Raw genomic sequence first — 12833 nt, forward strand, 5'->3', positions numbered from 1 at the left:
ATCTATTGCCAAGCATAATAACTAGGGCAAATGCATTCTTTAATATTAACAATTGTTAATTTAGTCAAGTTAAAGTTTATTTTGCAAACAATACAGCATGCAGCAGTAACTGTTGGCACTGAGACAAAATAGAATAGAACAGAATTACAAAAAAAGTCAAATTAAGAATTTAAGCGTTAAAAAAATCATCTAAAACTGTTATACAGGAATATTACATTTACATTTACATTTATTCATTTAGCAGACGCTTTTATCCAAAGCGACTTACAATTCATTACGATTCATCCTAAGGAGGCAGATCAACATAGGAAGTGCTCAAAAATACCATATCAGGCGTTGTAGAAGAGTGCAGGCTAGAAGGGGAAGATCAAGAAAGAGAGGAGAACAATTTATTTTTATAGAGTCACATAGTGTCGAAAAAGATGGGTTTTCAGCAGTTGCTGATGGGTTTTCAGCAGTCGCACATTTATGAAAATGACTAGCAATTTCTGAGTGAAATTTTACTAGCAAATTATTTCCATTTTTTAAATATATACTTAAAACTAATAGAGTATGTTTTACCAGTAAAAACTATTTGTGTCTTTCTACTCCAATATTTCACATTTAATTAATTGTATTACATGCCATATCTGTCATTGTTTATAACATTTACTAACATTAAGAAAAATTATTACAAGTGACTTTTTAAAATGCTTAAAAAAGTATGTTTTTAAATATATAACTATATGAATATTACAGTATGTTTTACAAGAAAATATTTCAGTGTTTCTACTTCAGTATTTCCTATTTAAGCTATTGTACTAAATGCCATTTCTGTCATTATTTATACATTTTTCTAGCAATATAAATGGTTTCTACACCAAATTATTCACATTGTAAAAATGTGAAAAATATTGTAAAATGCATCAATAAAACAAATATTATTAGAGTATGTTTTATAAGAAAATAGTGTTTTTTCTTTATACTCCAATATTTCACATTTAATTTAACATAGGCCTCTTACTTGCCATTCTTTGTAATTATATATTAAGTTCACTAGCAATTTCGAAGTCAAAATTGTTTAAACCTAAATATTTCCTCTGTAAAAAGAGAACTTTTAAAATGTATAAATATAACAAATAATATTAGAGTATGTTTTAAAAGAAATACTATTTACATCTTTCTACTCCATGCAGCATTTCACATTTAATTCATTCTATTAAATGCCTTTATTCATGAAATTTACTAGCAATACAAATTTTTCTACACCAAATTATTTACATTGTAAAAATTTAATTTCTAAACTGCATAAATAAAACTATTATTATTATTATAATTATTATTTACCCCCCCCAAAAAAAATCTTTCTACTCCAATATTTCACATTTATTTCATTGTATTACATGCCATATCTGTCATTATTTATGCAATTTACTACCATTACTACCATTACTACCAGTTTCTACACCAATTATTTACATTGTAAAAAGTGAATTTTTAAAATTAATAAATAAAACAAATATTAGAGTATGTTTTACAAGAAAATATTGTTTCAGTATTTATATTTTATATAAGTAGGCCTCTTGCCATTTTTGCAATTATTTATTAAATTTACTAGCAGTTTCTGAGTGAAAATATTTCACTTTCTGTAAAAAGTGCATTTTTTTAATATATAAATATAACAAATATTATTAGAGTGTTTTACAAGAAATAATATATGAGTCTTTCTACTCCAATATTTCACATTTAATTTATTGTATCACATGCCATTTCTGTCATTATTTATACAATTCACTTTAACAATAAAAATGGTTTCTACACCAAATTACATTGTAAAAATGTATTTTTAAAATGCATAAATAAAACAAGTATTATTAGAGTATGTTTTACAAGAAAACACAGTTTCAGTCGTTATTCCAATATTTCTTGCCATTCTTTGTAATTATTTATTCAATTTAAAAGCATTTTCTGAGAGACAATTGTTTCACTGCCAAATTATTTCCACAGTAAAGGTGAATTTTTTAATATATATAACAAATATTATTAGAGTATGTTTTACAATAAGTCTTTATACTCCAATATTTCACATTTAATTCATTGCATGTGATTTCTGTCATTATTTATAAAATTTACTTTAGTAATAAAAATGGTTTCTACACCAAATTATTTACATTATATTATATAACAAATTAAATGCATTAATAAAACAAATATTTTTACAGTATGTTTTACAAAAAAACAGTCTTTATTTCAATATTTCACAATATTTCACTCTTGTCATTCTTTGTAATTATTTCTTAAATTTACTAGCATGTTCTGAGTGAAGTTTCATTACCAAATTATTTCCACTGTCATTGTTTAAAATTGTTTATAATTTTTAAAATGCATATATAAAACAAATATTATTAGAGTATGTTTTCCAAGAAAATACTGTTTCAGTCTTTATATTCAATGTAGGCTTCTTACTTGCCATTCTTTTTCATTAATTATGAAATGTCCTAACAATTTCTAAGTGAAAATACACCTAATTATTTACAATGTAAACATATGTTTTTCTTTTGAAGTTGCAAAAACAAAAATTATTACAATGTGTTTTACAAGAAAACACTAAACTACACTCAATTATTTTCAGTAGGCTATATAAACAGCCAAGTGGTGCCAAACAATATGCGTGCAATGCAAGGTAAATGTATTATTTATCCAACCATCTTAGATTGCTTTCATGTGTCGAAAATAGGCAAAAATTTTCCAAACAGCGTCTGATTTAATTGGTGCATCCTCACATTTGGCTTAAATAGATTACCCCGGGCCTGGAGGGGGAGGAGAGCGAGATGAAGAGAGTCTTTGAGCCTTTACAGTGAATCCCAAGTGATTGACAGGGCGGCTATATCCGTCCAATATCATCCCGCTCACGTTCTCATTCGCCTCTCCGTGGCCCTCTGCGACACCATCTGACGCACGAATTAACCCCCGCTGCCGGCTGGAGAAGGGCGACAGGTTCCCTAATCAGCGGCTGATTGCGGCGGCGGCGCTCGGGGAGAGAGCCGCGGTGATTGGGGGTATGGAGGCTTTGATTGTTTTCAGTCAGCCTGACAGCTGAGGAATACTGCCTCTAATCAGCGTAGTCAAGATACTGGCATGAGTGGCAAATGAACAGTCAAGCACACAAGCAGACGAGCACACACAGCCTCATTTAGGTGTTTCGCTTGGTTAGGCTACTGTAAACACACTAAATAGAGCGTGGAGCATTAATCTTACTGTGCTGTATGCATTCTGCTTACAACTCAGACTGGAGATTAGACATTCTAGAACTTTTGTTTAAACAGTGGTCGAATTGCAATAAAGGGAACCATTGGCCATTTTGCATGGATGTTTCCGCATGAACATTGAATATTCCAATATGGAATGCATTATAATGTTAACAAATGAGACCTTACTGTAAAGTGCTTAACCAACGAAAATATAAATGCATAAATTGCAATGCTCGAAGATCAAATTCCCCTCACTGAACAATTCCCATCAGTCACTGATGCCGAGACCAAAATGAGAAGTCACTTCATCCAGGAAAACCAAGTTAACAGAAGCAGTTTATCATTAAAGTATAAAGTTATTTTTTCTTATCAACATGACATGAGAATTTCAAGCATGTCAGGAAAAACCCACAGGAGGAAGATAAACAAAAAAATCAACACACGTGGGGTTTTCTCCTGGAAAATAAAAAAAACATAGCCCATATACTTCTGAAATCATTTTCAGATGCATACAATGTTTTTTTTAAATCATAGATGTTGAAAGATAAAATATAAAGAGTCAAAAGGAGACAAAGGCAAGCAAACACCAGAATAGTGATACAGTCTTTATCTTTCCAGGAGGAAAAATGACAGAAGGTGCAGTTCTCATTAGACCAGAGATTCTTTGGACATACATGAATAAATGAAAAATAACATTATGTAACCTAACAATAAAAATCTCTTCATTATATAGAGTTAATAAAATGATCTGAGCTGATTTGAGTCCGCTCTGAAATCACATTTCTGTCATAATTTACTCACCCTCATGTTATTCAAAACCAGTTTCTGTTCCCATTGACTTCTACTGTATTTTTGGCCACACAATGTTAACCAAAGGGAACTAAAACTGTGGTTACCAACCAGTTTGAAATGACATTAGGGTCAGAGTCACAATTCATTTTTTTCAGGTTAAATTGTGTCTTTGTATGTTTACATAAAAGGACCCAGGTGGAAAAAGTGCACTTCCATAATGAACTTAAAGTGCTCTGTTTTTATGCACTAATTTTGTACTTAATATACTAAAAATGATTACTTCTTTAAATAAACTTAAGATGGATCTCAAAATCATACAGTAATTGTTGGTTCAAATACACAAAAATGCTGAAAAACCACAGAATGTTTTTAATTTTCTGAAGAACAGCGGGCGGTTTAACTGTTTAGGGCAAACAGGGACTCATGAACAACTATCACTAAACAAAAAAAAACAGCTGTGGATCATTCAGGTAACAACACAGTATTAAGAATCAAGTGTATGTAAACTTTTGAATGGGGTCATTTTTATAAATTCAACTATTATTTCCTCTTGTGTAAACATCTTTTATGTGAAATATCTTACTCAGGGCTGTACTAAATACATTTTTAAAACATGCATTTTGTTAAAGTAATTAACATTTGGCAGAATCTGCAAGGTGTATGTAAACTTTTGACTTCAACTGTACATGTGTCATAACAACACCTTTTTACCACAGTTAAAGGAATTTCCCTAAAAAGGAGGTTGTATGTGTCTGGCAATTCAAATTGCACTGTCAGTAATTTATCTGTCCTAAGGACAATTAAACAAAGCATACCTGTGACATATAACCTATGGTGAGAAACCTGGCCACTGTGATGGAAACCTCTGAATGGTACTAACAGCCTGAAACATTAGTGAAAATTAGTGCCACCTGAACTTTTATCCATTAAGATATTAGCACGTTGCAGTGCTGTGGTCACATCAGAGCATGCGTCCTGGATTTTGTAGCCAAATGTGAGATTATGCAGCATGGGGGAACTTAATGATAGCATCCATTCATCAACCAAACCTGGATACAGTAAACCTGTCAGATGAAACAGGATGGAGGTCAGCATGCAAGTGTGCTTAATCCAAACTTTGTTCAAAGTTCGAAAATTATGCAAGTTTGAATTTCTCATTCTCAGACATTATTAATTTGGACACACTAGCTGTGTGATGTATTTTAAAGCATAGACTTACTTTTCGCACGTGTTGAATAAGACTGCTTGTTGTGTTGCTGATCTTGGCGCTTTGGTGAACTGGAAAGCGTCCTACAAACATGATGTCCCCTAACTGTTTGGCTTCCATTGAGCCTAAAACTGGGCTACAGCCATGACCCTCAAACATCCCAAAACAACAAAAAACCCAAACCAAATCTTACTGTTATGCATCTTTACTTTGTCTGTGTGTCTCAGACATCTCTATTTCTCTGTTTAGTCCTCAGCTCTCTCTCTGTCCTCACCTGTCCTTTTAGACGACTGGGCTGTGCTTGAAGATGTTGCTAAAATAGTCTGTCTCTGCTTCTTCCTCTGGTACTCTAGAAACAGATGCCTTGTCTCCTTCCTGCTCACACCTCTAGACTTTAAAAGAGACCCAATCAAGAGGAAACCTACCTGACATGAGGAAACACTACATTCAGGAAGATTTTCACCAACAATGCATAAGTGAATTCAAGTATGCAAAACCCTCTCAGTAGGAAGCACATTGCATAACAACATCTTTGCATAATCTAATGATCATGCATAGGTTATGCATAAAAGTAGTTTGATGCCTGCATGTACATCTCTATTGTTTACTGGTTGTGCTGTAAGATTTATATTTTTTAACTAAATTGATTTGATATAAAACACACACACACACACACACACAGTGACTCCATGATCTCAAAATGTAATCGCATTAAGTGACCATCAGCACTGAGCTGCTAAGTCACTTTAATCAAATTGCTAAAAGCAAGGAGGAAGGTCAATTCAGAGGGTTTTCTCTTATGTATTTAATAAAGGAAATATTTTACACAACTATAAAAAGCACATCAGTGTTGCATAAAAGTTGCATAATCGTTACTCTCATTATGATCTGAGTGCACTGCATTTAGGAGAAACACAAGTGATTTAATGATGTGTTGTTATGCATTTTACTGCTAGGAACGCCATGGGTTTGATTTGCAGGGAATGCCGATAGAATGTAGGCTATACTGATAAAATAAGGCATGTAAAAATGCATTTCTGTAAATGCTCAAATGTTTTATTTTTCATACAGGGTTCAAAACCTAGTTTTGTTATGCCTGCTATTATGCCTGGTAAATGGTGGAAAGTACCAAGCAGTCATAAATATTTCTTACTGGGCATTGTAATGTAATGAAAATGGAAGTGGTAATGGAAATGACAATTAAAATAAAGCTGGTTTTATTGGTCCTATAGCTGGTTTAAGCTGGAAGTAGCCTTTTTATATATCTAATTTTATATCTAATTTCATAATTTTATGTATCCTAAATACACAATTAAATAAGATCCCTGCTGAAAACAAAAACGCTAAAACCAGCCAAAGCTGGTTTTAAAGGGGTTTTTTTTGGCCACTTCCTGACCACAAGCTGGTCAGGCTGGTCTTAGCTAGTCAGCCTGAGAGACTAGCTGGAACAGCCAGCTAAAACCAGCTTGACCAGCCTAGCCAGTTTGGGAGACTGGTTAAAACCAACTACTTCTAGCTTAAACCAGCTAAGACCATCCAACCAGTTTACCCAGCTGAAAAAATAACAGCTAAAGCTGGATAGGCTGGTCAAGCTGGTTTTAGCTAAATGTTCAAGCTGGTCCCTAAGCCTGAACAGCTAAGGAAGTGGTCCAAACCCCTGTAAAACCAGCCTCCTGACCAGCTTAAACCTGCTTTGTTAGCTGGTCAGGCTGGGAGACCAGCTAAAACCAACCAACCAGCTTAGACCTTAGTTGTTTTTTCAGAAGGGTAAACTAGTTGGCTGGTCTTAGCTGGTTTAAGCTGGAGGAAGTTGGTTTCAGCTGGTCTCCCAAGCTGAATATGCTGGTCAAGCTGGTTTTAGCTAAATGTTCCAGCTGGTCTCCAAGCTTGACCAGCTAAGGAAGTGGCCCAAACCCGTCTAAAACCAGCCTAACTAGTTTAGGCTGGTTTAGCTGGTTTTAGGGTTTTTTTTCAGCAGGAAAAATAAATGTAAGTGATTTTTAACACCAAGTGATTCATATATTACTTCTCACTTTATCCTTAGTCAAGTACACTAACTTTCGCAAAACTTTATTGGGATTACAATGGTTTAAAGTACGCAAAACGAAATCGCAACGAATTGATTTCTGTGATTTGGGAGTCATTGTTTGTGGTGTAACACACCACAGTCGTGATTAGTGTCGACGCTATTACTATTATTTACCACTAGAGGGCGGCGCTGCACCTGTGTTTTTCAGACTCTACCCAACCAAACTATGTGAAGAGCTTGTTGTTTAATTTCGCGGTATGCATACTGTATATAATGTGTATATTTGGTATTTTATCCCAGTCTTTGGATGTTTGCAATTTAATAATTCTTTTTACAGTATCAATGATTCATTTGTCGCTATTATCGCCACAAAAATCAATGTATCAGTTTATTACTTGCATTATTTAATTACTTGCATTTTCATTCTGCGTTATCCTTCAATATGCGTATTTCAGTCAGTGTTTTTAATGTTTATAAGGCGTGACATTTTGACAGTTGCTCCGTCAGAAACCTCCCCTCCCCTTCTGAATAAGCTTGCCAGATTACCATACAATTATCATATCATTACCATCTCATTATCATACTGGAGCCAATGGAATTGGGTTTAAATTTTTATATTTGTTATTTCATTCTGCACTATTCAATTTTCTACCTTGTGAACAGTAATTGGGCTGTTTTGTAGCCTATATTTATATCTTAAAGAGCACTGATTTATAATGGACGTCTGGCCTGTTTAATGTAAGTAGTTTAATAATATCAGGTTCTATGAGTCATGTATGGGCCATCCAAGTGTATTAAACACCTGCAGGTGGTCTGCTATCTCTCCAGTAATATAATTACTTCTCGGCGTCCACAGAAATCACCCGAAATCCCGCTGTGATGGACCTAATCTGCAACTCTTTCCACAGAGGCCTGGATAAAGTGCATCTACCTGTCTATATTCAGCCAACGTGAGTGTCTACTGTCCCGCACCTTCCTCTCAAAGTGACCTGGGCTTCATCTCATATACATGAGATCATCTAAAGGGGTCTCATTTTTCTCCATGCCCCTCTGTTCTCCATTACAATATTAAAGAGAGTCTTACTTAAGCTTCTACTCAAGGGTGGCCGTGAACTGAAATTTTCCCCAAAGTGCTCTAATCCATCACAAGGACAACGCTGGGCCGAGCGTCCATGCATCATTTTAGAGAGGACGAGGGAGGGCTGTGGGTGTAGCGGAGAGAGCGAGTCAGCGCCGGTGGGTTTTTCTTGCCAGTAGGGGGGTAGCGGAGCCATGAGCTTTAGGATATCATAATCTAAAGGCTGGTTTTAATTTGTCATAATAAATGAGAAACCCCTCTCCCCTACAGAGACCACAGGCTTCTTTTGGATTGTTAAAGGCCTTGTCTACATGCTGAGTGTGTTTCACCACATTCACAAAAATAGCATCTACATGCATTAATTAAGATTATTATTACCACAATACAAACATCATACTATTTCTATATTTAGGGTTAGAGATTTGAACCAGAAGATTAAAACTTGGACTTAAAACTTGAATGATACTTCAAATCGTGTGGCTTTTTGAGAGGCATGTTATTACTTTTCTAGGAAATCTGAGATTTAAATATACGAAAAATGATTTTTCGTGTTTCATGAGTGATTCATGTCATGCTAGAATACTACAGAAGTGGACTTAATTGTGTTGACTGTACACTTGTAGTGTACTTCAAATCTTAAGTGTGTTTTTACAAAACAGTACTTGCAGATTATATCAAATTAATTAAATAAAAGGCCACTTAAGTGTGCTTAAAGAAAGTACTCTTTCGTGTTTCTTAACATACTTAAACATTATTTTAAAATCTGCAATGTAGTAATATCAAATTAAAAGTTTAACTTTAAAGTAAAAAATCATGTTTTAATGTTTTGCAGTGCTTTACATAAGTATACTTACGTTATATTACGTTAATATATTATATTATTCGATATTTTAATTATATAATTATGATAATTTTAACAGTAATTTAAAATTTGAAATTCAATTAAATTCAAATTCAAATACAGGACATACAAGTTTAGAAACAAGTTTTATAGTTTATAGTCCATATTTCCAATGTAATTATGAAATTACTGCAAAACACTCTTAAGTTCAACTAATTGCATTTAATATAAATTCAAACTACATATTTTTTATTATTATTTACTTCCTGATAACATGCAATTATGTTTCTGAGAACATTAAATTCAATTCACACTTTTATCCTTCACACAAAATATTCTTTTAAAGTATATTATTTTCTTTTGAAAAGTATGCTACTTCTTTTGCAGAAATGTACCAAAATTACTTAGCAAACTGCTAACAATCACTCTGAAGCCTTTAGCATCATGGCAGCCCCTCAAATTTTTTTCTCGCCGTTTAGGTAAAAAAGAGACATCAGATGTCACCGCTGTGAATTAAGACTTTAACAGCAATATGATTGACAGGTGTCATAATACCAGTCAACGGGCCTTGGCAATTTCTCACTCTCTGCTTGCAAAACATTAGCATTAGCGTAAGGGAGAGAAAGACGTGTGAGCTCAGGTCGCCGCGGTACAGATGTTTTAATTGCGTTTGTGTCAGTGTGAAACACGATTAGCGTTTCTGCTCATTAACGAGCTGATGGGCCCCTCGTTCCGACACCTCGCTAATGCGCTAACACACTAACACCTCACACATCACATTCGGATGCAAAGACTGAAACAGAATCTAATCAACAAGGACAGCAACACATACACTTAACCGCTCCGCAGCAATTAGATGATCATTTGCTCAAGTCTTTGTGTCTGTGTGTATGTGTGAGTGTAATTACATAATGGATGGTTGAATAAAGCTGAATTTTCGAATGGCGAAGTTCTTCGGCCCCTGCTGAGGTGAGACCCACAGAATGATGCCTCGCGTATTTGGGTTACAGCCATGCTGTATTGTGAATTATATGCGATGCTATTGCGGTACTGAATGTGACCTCATGAATGTTCAGCCTGCTTATTTCCAGCTGTTCACATGCAGATGATGGCAGCTGGTATGTTTCCAGCTGATCAGTTATTCAGCAAGACACAGAGTAAAGGTGTCAACACAACTAACAGGGAACATTCTCAGAACATTCTGGAAGGTTCTCTCAAAGTTACAAATGAAGATTCCAATGGAATGTTCATTCAAAATTACCTGACATTCTTAAAACGTTACATCATTTGAACATTCTGTTGTAACATTTTCTCTAATGTTCCAAAAAAAAAAAGTGTTTTTAAATAGGATGTTTTGAATGTTCTCAGAATAATGTGTTCGTAATTTACAGGAACATTACCGAAATGTTCCTAGAACATATTTTTGTTCGCTGGGATGCAAAATGAATGCATTAACAAGGACACCAAACGCTGCACAGATCATACCAGCTGGCCTCTAACATTAACCATCAGATGTTTTTCAATCATTTTTTTAAAATATTAGAATAATATGGATTTGATTGCTTTTGAAAATACTTTCTTCTGATATGCTATTTGTTTTTTGTTTTTTTTGGGAACAATATTCACTGTAGAAAAGGTTTTTGGTGACAATGTGTTAACTAGTATGGCAATTACAATGGGAATTACTTTCAAACAGTTTCACAAACAATCCACCATCTGCCACTAAATGTATTTAAAATACATTTATTTAATGCTAAGTATACTACAAATACATTTACATATTTATGTACTTGCTTGGTATACTTAAAGTCTGCTAAATTGGAACTATTTTTGTACTTAATGCACTTTAATTGTGCTGAAGTCCAACTTAAGTGTATTTGATTGTGCTAAAGTGGAACTACTGCAAGTATAATTAAGTACAATTCAAATATCTCTAATATTATTCAAGATTATTAAGATTATACAATCATCATCAATAATGAAATTACAACACATTTTTTAGCCTTACTATTAGAGAAATGTGCATTGTGCACAAGTACTCCAAATAAAGTTTATTTGTAACTATTATATCAGTAAGTCTGGAGCAATATGTCAGTAAATATGTTAATAGATTTGAACTATATTTAGTATGAATTAAATGTATTTTAAATATATTACTTTTTTACTAAAAAAGTAAATGGGCTAAAACATTTTGTTATAAAGCCGCTTTTGAATTTACAGTACTTGAAATTATTTTAAAAGAAATGCATTAGTTTTTCAAATTCTAAACATTTCATTTAAAACTATCCAAATAGAACATAATATAAAATATCAATAAATATATTAAAATAAAATAAAATATATATAAAGAATGCCACCATATTACATTTTTAAATATATTTAATTATATTTAATATTTTTACAGTCACCATGAAATTAAAAATTTCTCACTATTTCTCATTTAAGAAGCTGTTTTACTTGGATATAAGTTACAATAAAATGCTGTAATGCTGTATTTTTGTATGCCATTCTAGAAGTTAGCATCATGGTATCCAATAGGATTTTTCTATTTGCTTGATATTGCAGAACATAAGCTCTGTGATCATGTTTTAAGTTTAGGATTCTTAAACATTTTGTGCATCATGCTAATTTTCATATAAATTGCACCATGGTCACATGACTTCAACATCACTAAATGTCTGACAATTAGGCCTTCAGTCCTATTTCAAAAAATACTGAACAGTTTGTAAGATAGTGATTATAAACTCAATGAGTCTGTAGAAGTGGACTAGTGGGTAGATGAGTTTACCTGCTCGATGACCTCTGTAGTCCCATTAGCCACTTGTTAGCAGCCACATTTTCTAGACAAAAAAAGTACAAAATAAAAAATAAATAACGTGAGAGGGTCATACTGATGTATTTTATATTGTAGAATAAAACATTAAATTATTTGAGCTTGTGGTAACCACAGACCTTATTTCAGGCATTTAAAAAACACCCCATTCTAAAAAAACACTGATTTCAGGAGGATTGAACTGGAAGCCCTAAAATGCCAACTACAAAAATATGTAATTCCTGCAACATTCCATATCCACCTTTTTCTTTAAAAGTGGGCGTGGCCATTTGTAAATTTTACACTTCTGGCTTAGGGTCTCATCCAAGTCCAGCTATTTTTAGCTGTACAAAACAGCTAGTTTTGCTGCTTGATATTGCAAATTGCGATTATTTTAATGTATTGTCTTAATTATGAGCACACTTTGTAATGCAAACCGTTCCCTATAGCGGATAATGAACCGGAAGTCTCGCCCATAGGGTTACCTTGGTGTTAATAATAATAAGAAAAAGAATAAGGTGGATAGGGAAGAAAAAAAATAATTGCAATTTAAATTCCACTAAAGTCATTTTAATGTGCATTATAGGTAGAAATATCTTGTTTTAGTTTTATGCTAAATGTCCCAAAACTAATAGGCTATATGTAAATATTTTTATATGCACAGTGCCCATCACATTATATCACACCAAGATGTATTGTGCTGAAAATTATGAATGGCATTTTGCTGAATTTCGCTTTTGTTTGGCCCGCTATCGCATCGCTTGCACCAGATTATTCACTTTCTGTGTGTCAAGCACGGCAAGAAATAATACAAAGGAGCTCACAATAAGTAGATTTGCTTTGG

Source organism: Garra rufa, chromosome 4 (genome assembly GCF_049309525.1).
Source record: "Garra rufa chromosome 4, GarRuf1.0, whole genome shotgun sequence".
Classification (NCBI taxonomy): Eukaryota; Metazoa; Chordata; class Actinopteri; order Cypriniformes; family Cyprinidae; genus Garra; species Garra rufa.